Source organism: Nuphar pumila, chromosome 12 (assembly GCF_984573655.1).
Source record: "Nuphar pumila chromosome 12, dmNupPumi1.hap1.1, whole genome shotgun sequence".
Taxonomy (NCBI): Eukaryota; Viridiplantae; Streptophyta; class Magnoliopsida; order Nymphaeales; family Nymphaeaceae; genus Nuphar; species Nuphar pumila.
The window spans coordinates 23005928-23021643 of NC_143260.1; the positions used below are offsets into that span (position 1 = coordinate 23005928).

Consider the following 15716-nt stretch of genomic DNA (forward strand, 5'->3'; position numbering starts at 1 on the left):
GTCATTCAACATCATACCTTGTGATTCACACTTAGACATGATTATGTTGAACACGACTCCAATGAATATAGAAACATACATATCTAATTTCAAGGGTAGTTTTGTCCTCCTATCCCACCACTCTGTACTCATGGTATTTATATCTTTCTGCAAACCCTTCTCTCATGCAACTTATTATAAAAGTACTTGTTCGAGTCGAAAGTCTCACGAAATTGGCACCACCAAATTAAAGTATGTTAAAAACCCACATGCGTTAGGTAATTTGAGTTTCACTGATTATAATTAACAAAACATTGTGTCTTGTCATACACAATTTCAAATTCCGCCAATAGAACATCGTGTCTTTTAACAGGCAATTTCACATTCTGTCTTGTTGAAGGTGATATCATGAATACCCTATCATTGTTCAAGATCACATCATGTATACCCTATCATTGTTTTCTCACAAAGGGGTACGTTTGTCTGTCGACCCCGCCTTCGTGCAACCACCTTATTTTTCTCATTTCACCTGGTCAATCACCAACATCACCAAAATACTTGTTCACGAACATCATCACCTATCATTCGCACTTTTACGCCTTATATTGTTGAACATGGCATCAGGTAAACATCAACATCCATTTTTAGTTCGGGGTTGGTACTGTGTTTCTACCCCACCGATGTGTAGGCTTGTTATTTATTACTTTTCACATGTTTTTTCGCATATTAGCCATAAATAAAAGTACTTGTTGAAAACGATAGCAGCAAAATTAAAGTATGGAGAATACCCAAATGCATTATATTGTTCGAGTTTCAAGTTATAGTAATTGAACATCGTACCTTGTCCATGACGCTTTCACATTTCATCTTGTTGTACATGAGATTATGAATGCCCTTATTGTTTTGTCATAGAGGGACAGGTTTGTCTTTTTACCCTCCCACCGTGTACTTTTCTAATTTCTCTCATTTCATCTGATCAATCTCTAACAATATTCATCACCAACGTATGCGTTGCTTAACAACATATCGTGTCATGGACATTTTAAAACTTTTTGTTGTTAAAGTTTCAATGATTATAACTATCAAAACACTGTTGTGTCATACACAATTTCATATTCCGTCAACAAAACATTGTCTTATCACACACAATTTCACATTCCGTCTTCTTGAAAATGACATCATGAATGCCCAACCATTGTTTTCTAACACAAGGCTACGGTTGTCTTTCTACCCCGCCTTTCAGATAGATACCTTGTTTCTCTCGTTTCGACTAGTCAATCACTAACATCACCTATCACCAAAATACTTGTTCTCAAACATCAACTCATATCATTTACACTTTTACGCTTTATCTTGTTGAACATGGCGTCACCAAATAATTGTTAACTACTTATTGTCTTGTCATACCGGGATAGGTTTGTTTTCTTACCCTACCAACGTATAGCTTTTCAATTTCTCTCATTTCATCTGGTCGATCTCTAACAATATCCATCAACCACGAAATTGTTGTTGATCATTATATTGTGTCATCCAAATTCTCAAACTTGTTCATATTGACCACAACATCATGTATACATCGAAATAGAAATCTACTTCAGGGGTAGTTTTGTCATTTTACCCCAACTATTGTTTAGTCCTTGTTTGAGACGAGAGACCCTCGAGGTTTCACTAATAATAATTAAAGTTTGGTGAAAACCCACAAACATTATATAGTTAAAGTGTTTAGGACAATAGCAAATTGAACATCCTATCTTGACACTCAGAGTTTCATATTCCATCTTGTTGAAGATTAGAATTAGGAATGTTTTGTTGTTGTTTTCTCACGTAGGGGTAAATTTGTCTTTCTACCCCGCCATCGTGCAGCTCTCTTATTTTTTTATTTCATATGGTCGAGATCTTATTGTAGACAAGACCAAAGAAATAGTCGTTGAACATCCTATCGAGTGATTCACACTTCCTCACAATCTTGTTCAATACGACACCAAGTATACATCAACCCATGTATTTCACGGGTTGTTTTGTCTTCCCACCCCTCCACTGTGTAGTCGTGGTATTTATATCTTTTCGCAGACCCTTTCCTCGTGCAACTTATTATAAAAGTACTTTTGGAGTCGAAAGCCCCACTCAATTCGCACTACCAGATTAAAGTATACTCAAAACCCACATAGGTTACGTTGTTAGAGTTTCATTAATTATAACTAATAGAACATCGTGCCTTGTCATACACTATTTCAAATTCCGTCATCAGAACATCCTGACTTGTCACACACAATTTTACATTCCATCGTGTTGAAGATGACATCATGAATACCCAATCATCCCCAAAAGATTTGTTCTCGAACATCATCCCCTATCAAGTAGGTTTCCGATTTCTCGTACTGAACATTGCCACTCAGTTTCATATTTCATCTTGTTGAAGATGGCATTATGAATGTCTTGTCGTTTTCTCACATAAGGGTAGGTTTGTCATTCTACCCTACCATCGTTTAGCTCACCTATTTTTTTATTTCATAAGGCCAAGCTCATATTGTAGCCATGACCCCGTTGAACATCTTATCTTGTGATTCACACTTCTACACGATCTTGCTGAACACGAAAACATGTATGCATCAACAGACATATCTATTTGAGGGGTAGTTTTATCTTCTTATACCTCCACTCTGTAGTCGTGGTATTTATATCTTTTCGCAGACCCTTTTCTCTTTCAACTTATTATAAGAGTACTAGTTGGAGTCGAAAGGCACACTCAATTCACATTACCAAATTAAAGTATGCTCAAAATCCACATGGTTTATGTTGCTAGAGTTTCATTGATTAAAACTAACAGAACATTGTGTCTTGTCACAAAATTTCAGATTTTGTCAACAGAATATTGTGTCTTGTCACACAAATTCACATTTTGTCTTGTTGAAGATGACATCATGAATACCCTATTATTGTTTTCTCACACATGGATACCTTTGTTTTTCTATCACGCCTTCGAGTATCCACCTTATTTCTCTCGTTTCGCCTGATCAATCACTAACAGCAGCCATCACCATAATACCTGTTTTTGAACACCATCTCTTATCATTCACACTTTTACGCATTATCTTGTTGAAAATGATGACACGCAATGCATGTTGCCCAGTTATTGCGTTGTCACATCGGGATATGTTTGTCTTCTTACCAAACCAACATGTAGCTTTCCAATTTCTCAAATTTCATCGGGTCAATCTCTAACAATATCAAACAACCGCGCAATTGTTGTTTAACATTATATCGTGTCATCAACATTTTCAAACTGGTTCTTACTGACCACAACACCATGTATACATCGAAATAAAAATCTACTTTTGAGGTAGTTTTGTCTTTTTGACGCAGACCATCGTGTAGTCCTTGTTGGAGACGAGAGACCCTAGAGGTTCGCTAATGATAATTAAAATTCGGTGAAAACCCACAAACATTATATAGTTAATGTGTTTGGCAATAATAACTAATTGAACATCCTATTTTGACACTCACAACTTCAAATTCCATCATGTTGAAGAAAGAATTATGAAAGTCTTATTGTTGTTTTCTCACGTAAGGGTAAGTTTGTCTTTATACCCCACCATCATGTCAATCTTTTATTTTTCTTATTTCATATGGCCATCCTCTTATTGTAGTCATCACGAGAGTACTAAATGTTGAACATCATACCTTGTGATTCATACTTCAATATGATCTTGTTGAATACAACACCATGTATACATCAACATAGATATCTATTTTAAGGGTAGCTTTGTCTTCGTACCCCTCCACTTTGTAGTCAAGGTATTCATATCTTTCTGCAGACCCTTTTCTCATGAAATGTATTACAAAAGTACTTGTTGAAGTCGAAAGTCCAACTCAATTCGCACTACCAGATTAAAGTATGCTCAAAACAGATTTGGTTATTTTGATAGAGTTACATTGATTATAACAAACAGAACATTGTTTCTTGTTACACACAATTTCGTATTCCATTAACAGAACATCGTGTCTGGTCACACACAATTTAATATTTTGTCTTGTTAAAGATAACATCATGAATACCCTATCATTGTTTTCTCACCTAAGAGTCGGTTTGTCTTTCAACCCCGGCTTTGTGTAGCCACCTTATTTCTCTCATTTCGCCCGATTAATCACTAACAGCAGTCATCACCATAATACGTGTTCTTGAACATCATCTCCTACCATTCACACTTTTACACTTTATCTTGTTAAACATGGCGCCATATAAACATGAGCATCCTTTTTCAGTTCAGGGTAGTTTTATGTTTCTACCCCACCGGTGTGTAGACTTGCTATTTATCACTTTTTGCATACTAGCCATCAATAAAAGTACTCAAAAAAATGATCGCATCAAAATTAAAGTATAGTGAATATCCACAGGGGTTATATTGCTAAAGTTTCAAGTAATAGGTAATCGTACCTTGTCAATGACACTTCTATATTTCATCTTGTTTTACATGGGATTATGAATGCCTTTCTTATTGTTTTGTCATACAGGGATAGGTTTGTCTTTTTACACTACCACCAGGTACTTTTCCAATTTCTATCATTTCATCTGATAAATTTATAACAGTATTCATCACCAACGTACGTGTTGCTTAACATCATATCATGTCATCCAAATTTTAAAACTTGTTCTTGTTGACCACAATGCCTTGTATACATCGAAATGGATATCTACTTGGGGGGTAGTTTTGTCTTTTTTACCCTCACTATTGTGAAGTCCTTGTTGGAGACGATAGACCCGCTTAGTTCGCTAATGATAATTAAAATTTGGTGAAAACCCATAAACAAGGTTTAGTAAGAGTTAGAAGGATAATAAGTAGTTGAACATCATATCTTATCACACAATTTCATATTCCATCTGGGTAAAGATGGCACTATGAATGACTTGTTATTTTTTCAAGTGGTGTTAGGTTTGTCTGTTACACCACCACCATAAGGGTAGGATTGTTTTTCTACACCACCAATGTTCTTGTTGGTTAATATTATATTGTGTCACCAACATTTTCAAACTTGTTCTTGTCATCACGAAAATACTTGTTCTCGAACATCATCTCCTATCATTCACACTTTTACGCTTTATCTTGGTAAACATGGCGTCATATAAACATCAACATCCTTTTTGAGTTTGGGTGTAGTTTTGTGTTTTTACCCCATAGGTGTGTACACTTGCTATATATCACTTTTGCACACTAGCCATCAATAAAAGTACTCCATGGAAACGATCACATCAAAATTAAAGTACGGTGAATACCCACATGCGTTATATTGTTAAAGTTTCAAGTTATAGGTAACTGAACGTCGTACCTTGTCAATGACACTTCCACATTTCATCTTGTTGTACATGGGATTATGAATGTCTTATTGTTTTGTCGTACATGGATAGGTTTGTCTTTTTACCTTGCCATCGTGTATTTTTCCAATTTCTCTCATTTCATCTGATCAATCTCTAACAATATTCATCACCAACGTACGTGTTGCTTAACATCATATTGTGTCATCCATATTTTCAAACATCTTGTTGACCGCAATGCCTGGTATACATCAAAATAAATATCTACTTGAGGGGTAGTTTTGCCTTTTTACCCTCACTATTGTGAAGTCCTTGTTGGAGACGATAGACTCGCTTAGTTCCCTAATGATAATTAAAATTTGCAGAAAACACACAAACATCGTTTAGTTAGATTTACAAAGATAATAAATAATTGAACATCGTATCTTATCACACATTTTCATATTCCATCTGATTGAAGATGGCACTATGAATGACTTGTTATTTTTTCAAGTGATGATATGATTGTCTTTTACACCACCACCATAAGGGTAGGATTGTCTTTCTACACAACCAATGTTCTGGTTGGTTAATATTATATTGTGTCATCAACATTTTCAAACTTGTTCTTGTTGACCACAACAACATGTATACATCGTCATAGAAATCATATTCATGGGTAGTTTTGTTTTTACCCAGACCATCGTATAGTCCTTGTCGAAGACTAGACATCGGCTAGGTTCGCTAATGATAATTAAAGTTTAGTTAAAACTTACAAACATTATATAGTTAAAGTTTCAAGGACAATAACTTAATGAACATCGTATCTTGTCACTCACAGTTTCATAATCCATCTTGTTGAAGATGGCATTATGAATGTCTGGTTGTTTTCTCACGTAAAGGTTATGCTTGTCTTTCTACTCTGCAATCGTGTAGCCACCATATTTCTCTCATTCTGCCCGATCAATCATCATCAACAGCCATCACCAAAATGCTTATTCTCGAATATCATCTTCTATCATTCACACTTTTAAACTTTACCTTATTGAACATGGCGTCATGTAAACCAGCATCAGTTTTCTGTTCTGGGTTAGTTTTCCGTTTTAATCACATCGACGTGTGGACTTGCTATTTATTACTTTTCGTATGTTTTTCGCATACTAGACGTCAATAAAAGTACTCGTTGGAAACGATCGCATCAAAATTAAAGTATGGTGAATACCCACATGTGTTATGTTGTTAGCATTTCATTGAATATAACTAAAAGAACATTGTGTCTTGTCACACAATTTTACATTCAATCAACAAAACATCGTGTCTTATCACACACTCTTTCACATTCTGCCTTGCTGAAATGACATCATGAATACCCTACAATTGTTTTCTCACATAGGAGTATGTTTGTCTTTCTACCCGCCTTCGTGTAGCCACCTTATTTTTTTCATTACAACTGGTCAATCACCAATAGCAGCAAGCACCAAAATACTTGTTCTCGAACATCATCTCCTAACATTCACACTTTTACGTTTTATATTGTTGAACATGGCATCATGTAAACATCAATATCCCTTTTAGGTTCGGAGATGGTTTTGTGTTTTTACCTCACCGATACGTAGACTTGGTACTTATTACTTTTCGCATGTTTTGTCACAAACTAACCATCAACAAAAGCGCTGGTTGGAAACAATCGCATCAAAATTAAAGTATGGTGAATACCCACATGTGTTATATTGTTAGAGTTTCAAGTTATTGGTAACTGAACATCGTACCTGGTCAATGACACTTCCACATTTCATCTTGTTGTACATAGAATTATGAATAACTTTCTTATTGTTATGTCATATAGGGATAGGTTTGTCTTTTTACCATACCACCGTATGCTTTTCCAATTTCTCTCATTTTATTTGATGAATCTCTAACAATATTCATCACCAACATACATCTTGCTTAACATCACATCGTGAAATCCACATTTTCAAACTTGTTCTTGTTGACCATAATGCGTTATATACATCGAAATAGATATCTACTTGAGGGATACTTTTGTCTTTTTACCTTCACTATCGTGAAGTCCTTGTTGGAGACAATAGACCCGCTTAGTTCGCTAATGATAATTAAAATTTGGTGAAAACCGACAAACATCGTTTAGTTGGAGTTTCAAGGATAATAAGTAATTGAACATCGTATCTTGCCACATATTTTCATATTTGATCTCGTTGAAGACAGCACTAAGAAGGACTTGTTATTTTGTCATGTAACGATGGGTTAGTCTTTTTACACCATGACCATAAGGGTAGGTTTGTCTTTCTACACCACCAATGTTCTTGTTGGTTAATATCATATTGTGTCATCCACATTTTCAAACATGTTCTTGTTGACCACAACACCATGTATACATCGACATAGAAATCAAATTCAGGGGTAGTGTTGTCTTTTTACCCCGACCATCGTATAGTCCTTGTTGGAGACGAGAGACCCACTAGGTTCGCTAATAATAATTAAAGTTTAATGAAAATCCACAAATATTATATAGTTAAAGTTTTTAGGACAATAACTAAATGAACATCGTAGCTAGTCACTCAATTTCATATTTCATCTTGTTGAAGATGGCAATAAGAATGTCTTGTTGTTTTCTCACGAAAGGGTATGTTTGTCTTTCTACCTAGCCATCGTGTAGCTATCCTATTTTTCTTATTTCATGCGTACAAGTTGTTATTGTAGCTATCACGAGAGTACTAGCTGTTAAACATCTTATCTTGTGATTTACACTTCCACACCATCTTTTTGAACCCGACACCATCTATGCATCAAAATACATATTAGTTTCACGAGTACTTTTGTCTTCCTACCCCAAAACTTTGTAGTCATTGTATTTATATTTTTTGGCAGACCCTTTTCTCATGCAACTTATAATAAAAGTATTTGTTGGAGTCGAAAATCAAAACTCAATTTGCATTACCAAATTAAAATATCCTCAAAACCCACGTATTATGTTGTTAGAGTTTCATTGATTATAACTACCAAAACATTGTCTTGTCATATACAATTTCACATTCCGTCAATAGAACATTGTGTCTTGTCACACAATTTCACATTTTGTCTTGTTGAAGATGACATCATGAATACCCTATCATTGTTTTCTGACGCAGGGCTACGTTTGTCTTACTACCTCGCCTTCATGTAGATACCTTATTTCTCTCGTTTCGCGCAGTCAATCACGAACAACAGCCATCAGCAAAATATTTGTTCTCGAACATCAATTCCCATCATTCACACTTTTACGCTTTATCTTGTTGAACATGGCGTCACCCAATAATTGTTGCCTTGTTAAAAGTACTTGTCATACCGGGATAGGTTTGTCTTCTTACCCTGCCAACGTGTAGCTTTCAAATTTCTCTCATTTCATCATGTCGATCTCTAACAATATCCATCAACCACGGAATTGTAGCATAACATTATATCATGTCATCCACATTTCAAACTTGTTCTTATTGACCACAACACCATGTATACATCAACATATAAATCAAATTCAGTAGTAGTTTTGTCTTTTTAATGCAAGCATCGTATAGTCCTTGTGTACAAGAGACCCGCTAAGTTCGCTAATGATAATTAAAGTTTAGTGAAAACCCACAAACATTATATAGATAAAGTGTTAAGGACAATAACTACTTGAGCATCAAATAAACATCAGCATCATTCTTCAGTTCGGGGGTAGTTTTGTGTTTTTACCACACCGATGTGTAGACTTGCTATTTATTACTTTTCGCATGTTTTTTCGCATACTAGCCATCAATAAGAGTACTCGTTGAAAATGATCGCATCAAAATTAAGGTATGGTTAATACCCACATGGGATATTTTTCTCATTTTGTACGATAAATCTTTAAAACTGGCTATCATCAACATAGTTGTTGTTGAACATCATATTGTGTCATTCACACCTTTGCGCATGTTCTAATTGAACACAACACAGTGTACACACCGACATAGTTTTGTATCTCGTGGCTAGTTTTCCTTTTTTACCCCATAATTGTATAGTTGTACTACTTATAAAAGTACTTGTTGGATGAGGGGCAAAGAAAACACAATTAGTATTCTTAGAAATACTAAACAATGACTAAACATCAGTCAAAATCAAATTGCAGCCCTTTTAGATTCAGTGTAATAAATTGTATTGCTAACATTTCCAATAATCTTCTTTAGAAAACTAAGAATTGCAGTTTAACCATCCGCCTTGCCTCCACCACTTCCGACCCATAACAATCATTAACCGTAATGATATGATATTCTTCTACTCCAAATTGTCTTTATATCGGGCTAGAAAATATTTGATCAATAGATACCTATCGTTAAAAACAACTACATAATATTCTTCTACTCCAAGTAGTCCTTATATGGGGCTTGAAAATATCCAATCTACACAAATCCCTGCCTCTGACTAACAAAAACTTCCTACATCATGCACATGCTTTACTAGAATTGGAATTGGGGTACTGTGCAGATAGTCAAGGGCAACTAAAGATGACCTGCATGACCCTGGAGCATGAGTTGTAGCGGGCGTACGTGCATGGTATGTGGTGTTATGTATGTTTTGCTCTGTGCATAAGATCAACTTGCATTATATTTGAAATTTGATACTTTGGCAGCAACCAATCCTTGATAAAATGCACAACATATAAATCAGGAAAAAGCACCTTCTTTTTAACAAAGAAGTAAACTTAACTGTCATGAGCTGCGTATTTTACACGCTCATACAACTTCAGTTTCTTGGAATTGCCCAAGCATGTGTATTCTCATAGCAGGCAGAAAAATATTCTCTGCACATAATGACTGGCATCTCAGACATAATCAGCCAACTCAGCAACCACTAACCATGCAATCAAAATGATAACATATAACCTGGTTTAGAGCAGGTCAAGCACAGAGCCAATTCAGACTGATCAAGCCTTAAGGCTACACACTCTTGCACGTAAAGCTACCAGATAAAAGGCACTTTGATTTGCTTTCTCAATCAGGCTTGCCAAATGGACATGCACCAGACACTATTATAACAGATAATACCATGAGAATGGTAAAGACTAACATGATTTATTTGTGATGTTGGGTGCAAATCATAAGTGTACCACTTTTTTAATGCAAACCGTGCCCCTTTTTTTTCTTTTGATGGCCAAGCTGGACCCTTCAGCTGATAGCAGTTTTACTGACCATGATATCACATTCAATCCAATAAATATCATTCTTAGTATAGATAAATAGAACATTTGATAAAGGCACTCATAATAGTGTAATAAAATGAAGTTAGACAATGATGTGTTAAACACTAGGTAGAGAATTTGATCTCCAATGACCAAAATTTTCAGAAAAAAACCTGATAAGCTTTCCTGTTTAAGAAAATCAAGTTTAAGAGGCAAGGGTAAACTATAAACAACCCAATAAAATCATGTTAAACATAGATTGAATCAAAAGATTCCAATAGCATGCATGTGAATAAGCAATTCTGCAGAACCCAGAAAATTCTAATTCAAAAAGGAAACTAATTTTGAGTTTCACTGACATACCAACTGGTGCTAATAAGGAATAGTGTGAAACTTACGATCATTTCGGCATGCATTTCACAACCTAGTTGTCATATTGTATGACTGCATAAAGATCGCTTGTTCCTGGAAATTTTGTATCAGTAAGTGGCATTATTTTCAAAATGGAACATTACTGGAACTGCCAATGAGTGTAAAAAATGCATTTGTTAGAAACTATTTTCACATGATAGCTTTTTCTTGAGAAAAAACATTATATAGCCCAGAGCCACCCAGAACTTCCATATAAATTGGTCAAAAAGACTGTGACCAAAAAGCCTCACCCAAACAGTGTTAATGGCTTATTCTTCTCTAATGATCAAGAGATGAACCAGAATTTACAAACCCATATTTCAATCTCACATGGCTAAAATGCCTAGGGTTAGCTAACCACACCAAACAAGGATTCAGACAAAAATACAAAAAAGATAATAAAGATAATGGCACATGCATACATACATACGTGGATACATACATGCATACATACACATATATACATATATATACAAACTCCACATGAGGCCATGATAAAAAGAAACGAGCATCTCATCTTCATGACCATGCAAAGGTGTCTGAGTGCCTTACTGAAGTTACCCTAGATGGCAAAGATTCCTTTTCATCTTCTATCACTCCATCCAAAGTGATTTTCTATGTCCAAAGACCGAGTAGGTGTCAATGTGCATTGTGGTAGATAATTCTATTTGTTTGGGATATCAAAATGCAGATGTTGACCCAGGTTAACTAGAAGGGCCCACTGTCTAGTTTGTCAGGATCATCGGGTTTCACAACAGTTTTAACACTTCTCATCCAATATTCACTCAAATTACTAACGCAATCATATTGGTCAATTCAAAATCAGTTTCAACATAAAAGAAAGATGGAAAACGTTTTAGACCAGTCTACATTCTCCAAATCCATTAGGCATCAAACTCAGATTCAACAAAATGAATCAATAAAGATAAAGGAGAAAAGGAACCGACCTAAGGATCCATGGCAGGCAAATCCACACCCTTCTTCAAATTGATAAATAGCTGCCCATCATAAACCTCACGAAGGAACTGCCTGGTCAGATAAATATTTTGAAGGGTTAGAATCGACAAACAAGAAAGCATCCAAGACTATCTTAACAACTAAATGAATTTACAAAAGCGTGTCAACTTCACAGACAACACATACATCACTTAACCCAGAACTTCTTTGAAGAGAACATGCAAAATCTAAAACACAAAGAACCCTACAATTCACCAATGGAAACAACCTCGCTTGAGTACAAATCATTCCAAAAGAAGATCGAAACAATAGATCATGAATTTCCTACACGAATTCGACTACAATCAAGAAAGGCGTTTGGGGGTGCGTATGCTAAAAACAAATGGATCGGGAAAAAAGAAAATAACAAACGATCAAACCGTCTTACTCGGAGAGATACACCGTCTGGCACTCCGCTGCACCAATCTCACGCGTCCCCGCGTTCTCCTGCCTCAACTTGGCACCAATCACATGCGTCCCCGTGTCCTCCTGCCTCAACGAGCAAGAAACCACGCTGAGATCAAAACCATCGCACACTAGATCCACAAAAACCAAAACCGAAGTAAGAAAAAATGAAAATCGAAATAAAAAGGCAGGCAAACGCAGCTAAACTCATAAGCGGGCTCGTGTACGCTCAGAAGGCGAACCCAGAGAGAACGACGAAGATGTTGAGATCAAACGGGACGCGATCGACCTCCCTCTCTGCACATTCCCAGGAATCCTCCGTCCGGTCGGGTTCCTTTCGCAAGAAGAAACACACCACGCAGCTCCGCAGCCTAGAACTCGCGTACAACGAAGGAGATCGCGAGACGAATCGCCTCGATTCGACGATCAGTGCCGAGCTCTGAGCGTGGAGAGGGGAGCGGAAGGGAAGCAGAAGCCTCGCGGGAACGGCGACGAGAGTCGGCAGACGGCGAGATTAGGGCTTCGAATGGACCGAGAATCTCAGATCGTCTCTGGTTCTCGAGGGGAAAGGGGGAGGAGAGACGTCGATGTTCTGGTTCTGGTTCTGGTTCTGGTTCTTGTTCTTGGATTAGAGAGTGAAAGAGGTAACGTAACGAGTTTTAAATCTGGCTTGCGGATGGCGGTTGGCGGTTGGCGGTTGGCACTTGGCGGGAGTACTTGCTTAATAAAGGCTTTTAATTGGGCGGAATTTATAATTTTGTCATTATCAAGAAAACCCGTAGGCGGTGCGTAATTGCGTATCGAGTACGCTTTAGGTGTAAACTCTGGTGCGGGTATGGATCGAATGAAATCGGTACTAATGTGGGTTGAAGAAAGCCTTTTTTAGGCCAGTCTCGGACGGATCCAATCAGATTTGGATCAGGACAGAAAATACTGGTGCTGAGCATAGTGACTAAACGCTTTTTTGGGTAAATATCGGCAGCCACTTTCTCGTGATAAAAATCAACTTTTCTTCCTTACATTTTTTGAAAAAAGTGGTAATTTTTTTACTTAAAAATTAAAAGCCAGTTTTTTTTAGGTGAAAACCCACAAACATCATTTAGTTAGAATTATAAGGATAATAAGTAATTGGACATCGCATCTTGTCACACATTTTCATATTTATATTATATATATGTGTGTGTAATATATAACAAATATATAGCATGCATCATATATTACATGATAAATTTAAAATTTTCTTCATTGATGCTTCTTTTTTAATTGGTTAGGATACTATTCATAACATCATACGATAAAACCTTTCAGTCGACTGCTGTTAAATTTTTATATAAAAACAAACATTCTATATGGTCGACTGATAAAACCTTCAATCGACTGTTGCTAAATTTTCCAGAAAACAGACATTCTCTCTGATCGACTAAGAGTCGATTAATTCAGAAAGTTGACGTTTTAGCTTAGAAAAATTTGGCGCGAAAAAAGTTGGTCGACTGGTGAGTTTGTTGGTCGACTAATAAATTTGAAAAATTAAGTAAAGAGTTTTTTAAAACGATTTTCATGAAGGGTTCTTTTAGAAAAGTTTTTCTAAAGACTTTTTATGTGAAATGCAATCCAAATATGTATTCTAAGTAAGGCTCTTACAAGATTCTAAGACATTTAATGAATTTTATATTTGCACACTAGTTTTCAAAGATTCTTCGTTGAATTCTTCAATTCTTGTCATCTTTCGTCATTGCCTTAGCTGAAATACAGTTGATTCACTTGTTCATTATCAAAACCTTTTACTTGAAGTATCATGTACAGCTTCATTGTCATAATAGTTGAAGATGACACTATGAATGACTTGTTATTTTTTCATGTAATGATAGGTTTGTCTTTTTACACCACCACCATAACAGTAGGTTTGCCTTTCTACACCACCAATTTTCTTGATGGTTAATATCATATTATGTCTTCTATATTTTCAAACTTGTTCTTGTTGACCACAACACCATGTATACATCGACATAAAAATCAAATTCAGGGGTAGTTTTGTCTTTTTACCCCGACCATCGTATAGTCCTTGTTGGAGATGAGAGACCTGCTAGGTTCGCTAATGATTATTAAAGTCTAGTGAAAACCCACAAACATTATATAGTTAAAGTTTTAAAGAAAATAACTAAATGAACATCGTATCTTGTCACCCACAATTTCATATTCCATCTTGTTGAAGATAACATTATAAATGTCTTGTTATTTTTTCAGGTAAGGGTAGGTTTGTCTGTATACCCTAAGGGTAGGTGTGTCTGTATACCCTGCCTTCGTATAGCTCTCCTATTTTTCTTATGTTATGTGGACAAGCTCTTAGTGTAGCCATCATGAGAGTACTAGTTGTTGAACATCTTATCTTATTATTCACACTTTCACACCATCTTGTTGAATATGACACGATCTATGCATCAACATACGTATTTATTTTACGGGTAGTTTTGTCTTTCTACCCCAAAACTCTGTAGTCGTGGTTTTTGTATCTTTTCGCAAACTCTTTTCTCATGCAACATATAACAAAAGTACTTGTTGGAGTAAAAAATCTCACTCAATTTGCATTAGCAAATTAAAATATGCTCAAAATCCATGTGTTTTGTTGTTAGAGTTTTAATGATTATAACTAATAGAACATTGTCTTGTCATACACAATTTCATTTGCCTTGAACAAAACATTGTTGTATATGGGTTTTGAGCATATTTTAATTTGTTAGTGAGAATTAAGTGGGACTTTAGACTCCAACAAGTACTTTCATAGTAAGTTGAATAAGATATCTCCAAAATTGTGAATAGGGATGTCTTGAGAGATTAGATGAAATTGAGATGAGACATGAGGAGCTAGAAATAGGTAAAATTAGAATTAGGGTTTGCTCTCATAAGAGAGAGAGAGAGAGAGAGTTGACTTTTTGGAAAGAGAGAGGGCTAGGGTGAATGGGGGTGTCGGCTAGGAAGAGTGGAGAGTGGAAGAAGCTTCCACAAGCTTCTCCTCTCTTCCACCATGGATTGCCCTAATTGGTGTACCACCATGACTATCCCCATTAGGGTATGTCAACAAGAGGAAGTGAAGAGGACAAACTTCTCCAAGCTTCTCCTTCCTTTCCACTTGCCCTAGTAGTACCCTCCACCAACTCCACTACTTGCTCTACTTGGCTTGTGCGCCCCTCCCACATGGGGTCTCTTTTTAAGTGGATCCAAATCCCAAATCTCATGGGTGGACCCACACTTGGGTCCCCATCTAGATCCAACTACTACTTAGACCCAATTTAATAGTTTTGAAAACCCTAATTAAATTTAAAAATATAAAATTAATTACAAATTATTATTTAAATGCCTTCTAAATTCTCAATTAATTACCAATTTAAATATAACTCCAACTAAATGTCAATTCAATTAAAATCAATAAATAAATACCAA

The 15716-nt window shown here is 36.0% G+C and overlaps 1 long non-coding RNA gene across 2 annotated transcripts; it reads right to left on the bottom strand.

Annotated features, from left to right (window-relative positions):
• Positions 1-10648: 10648 nt before the first annotated feature.
• LOC149820305 (uncharacterized) lies at positions 10649-12946 on the bottom strand. Of its 2 annotated transcripts, none has more exons than XR_016426819.1 (4): positions 12568-12946; positions 12262-12409; positions 11825-11906; positions 10649-10931 (listed from the first exon to the last, which is right to left on the bottom strand). It is a non-coding gene; the product is annotated as an uncharacterized LOC149820305 (long non-coding RNA). The 2 variants fall into 2 exon arrangements; XR_016426820.1 differs by having other exon boundaries at positions 10875-10986.
• Between the last annotated feature and the right edge of the window lie 2770 nt (positions 12947-15716).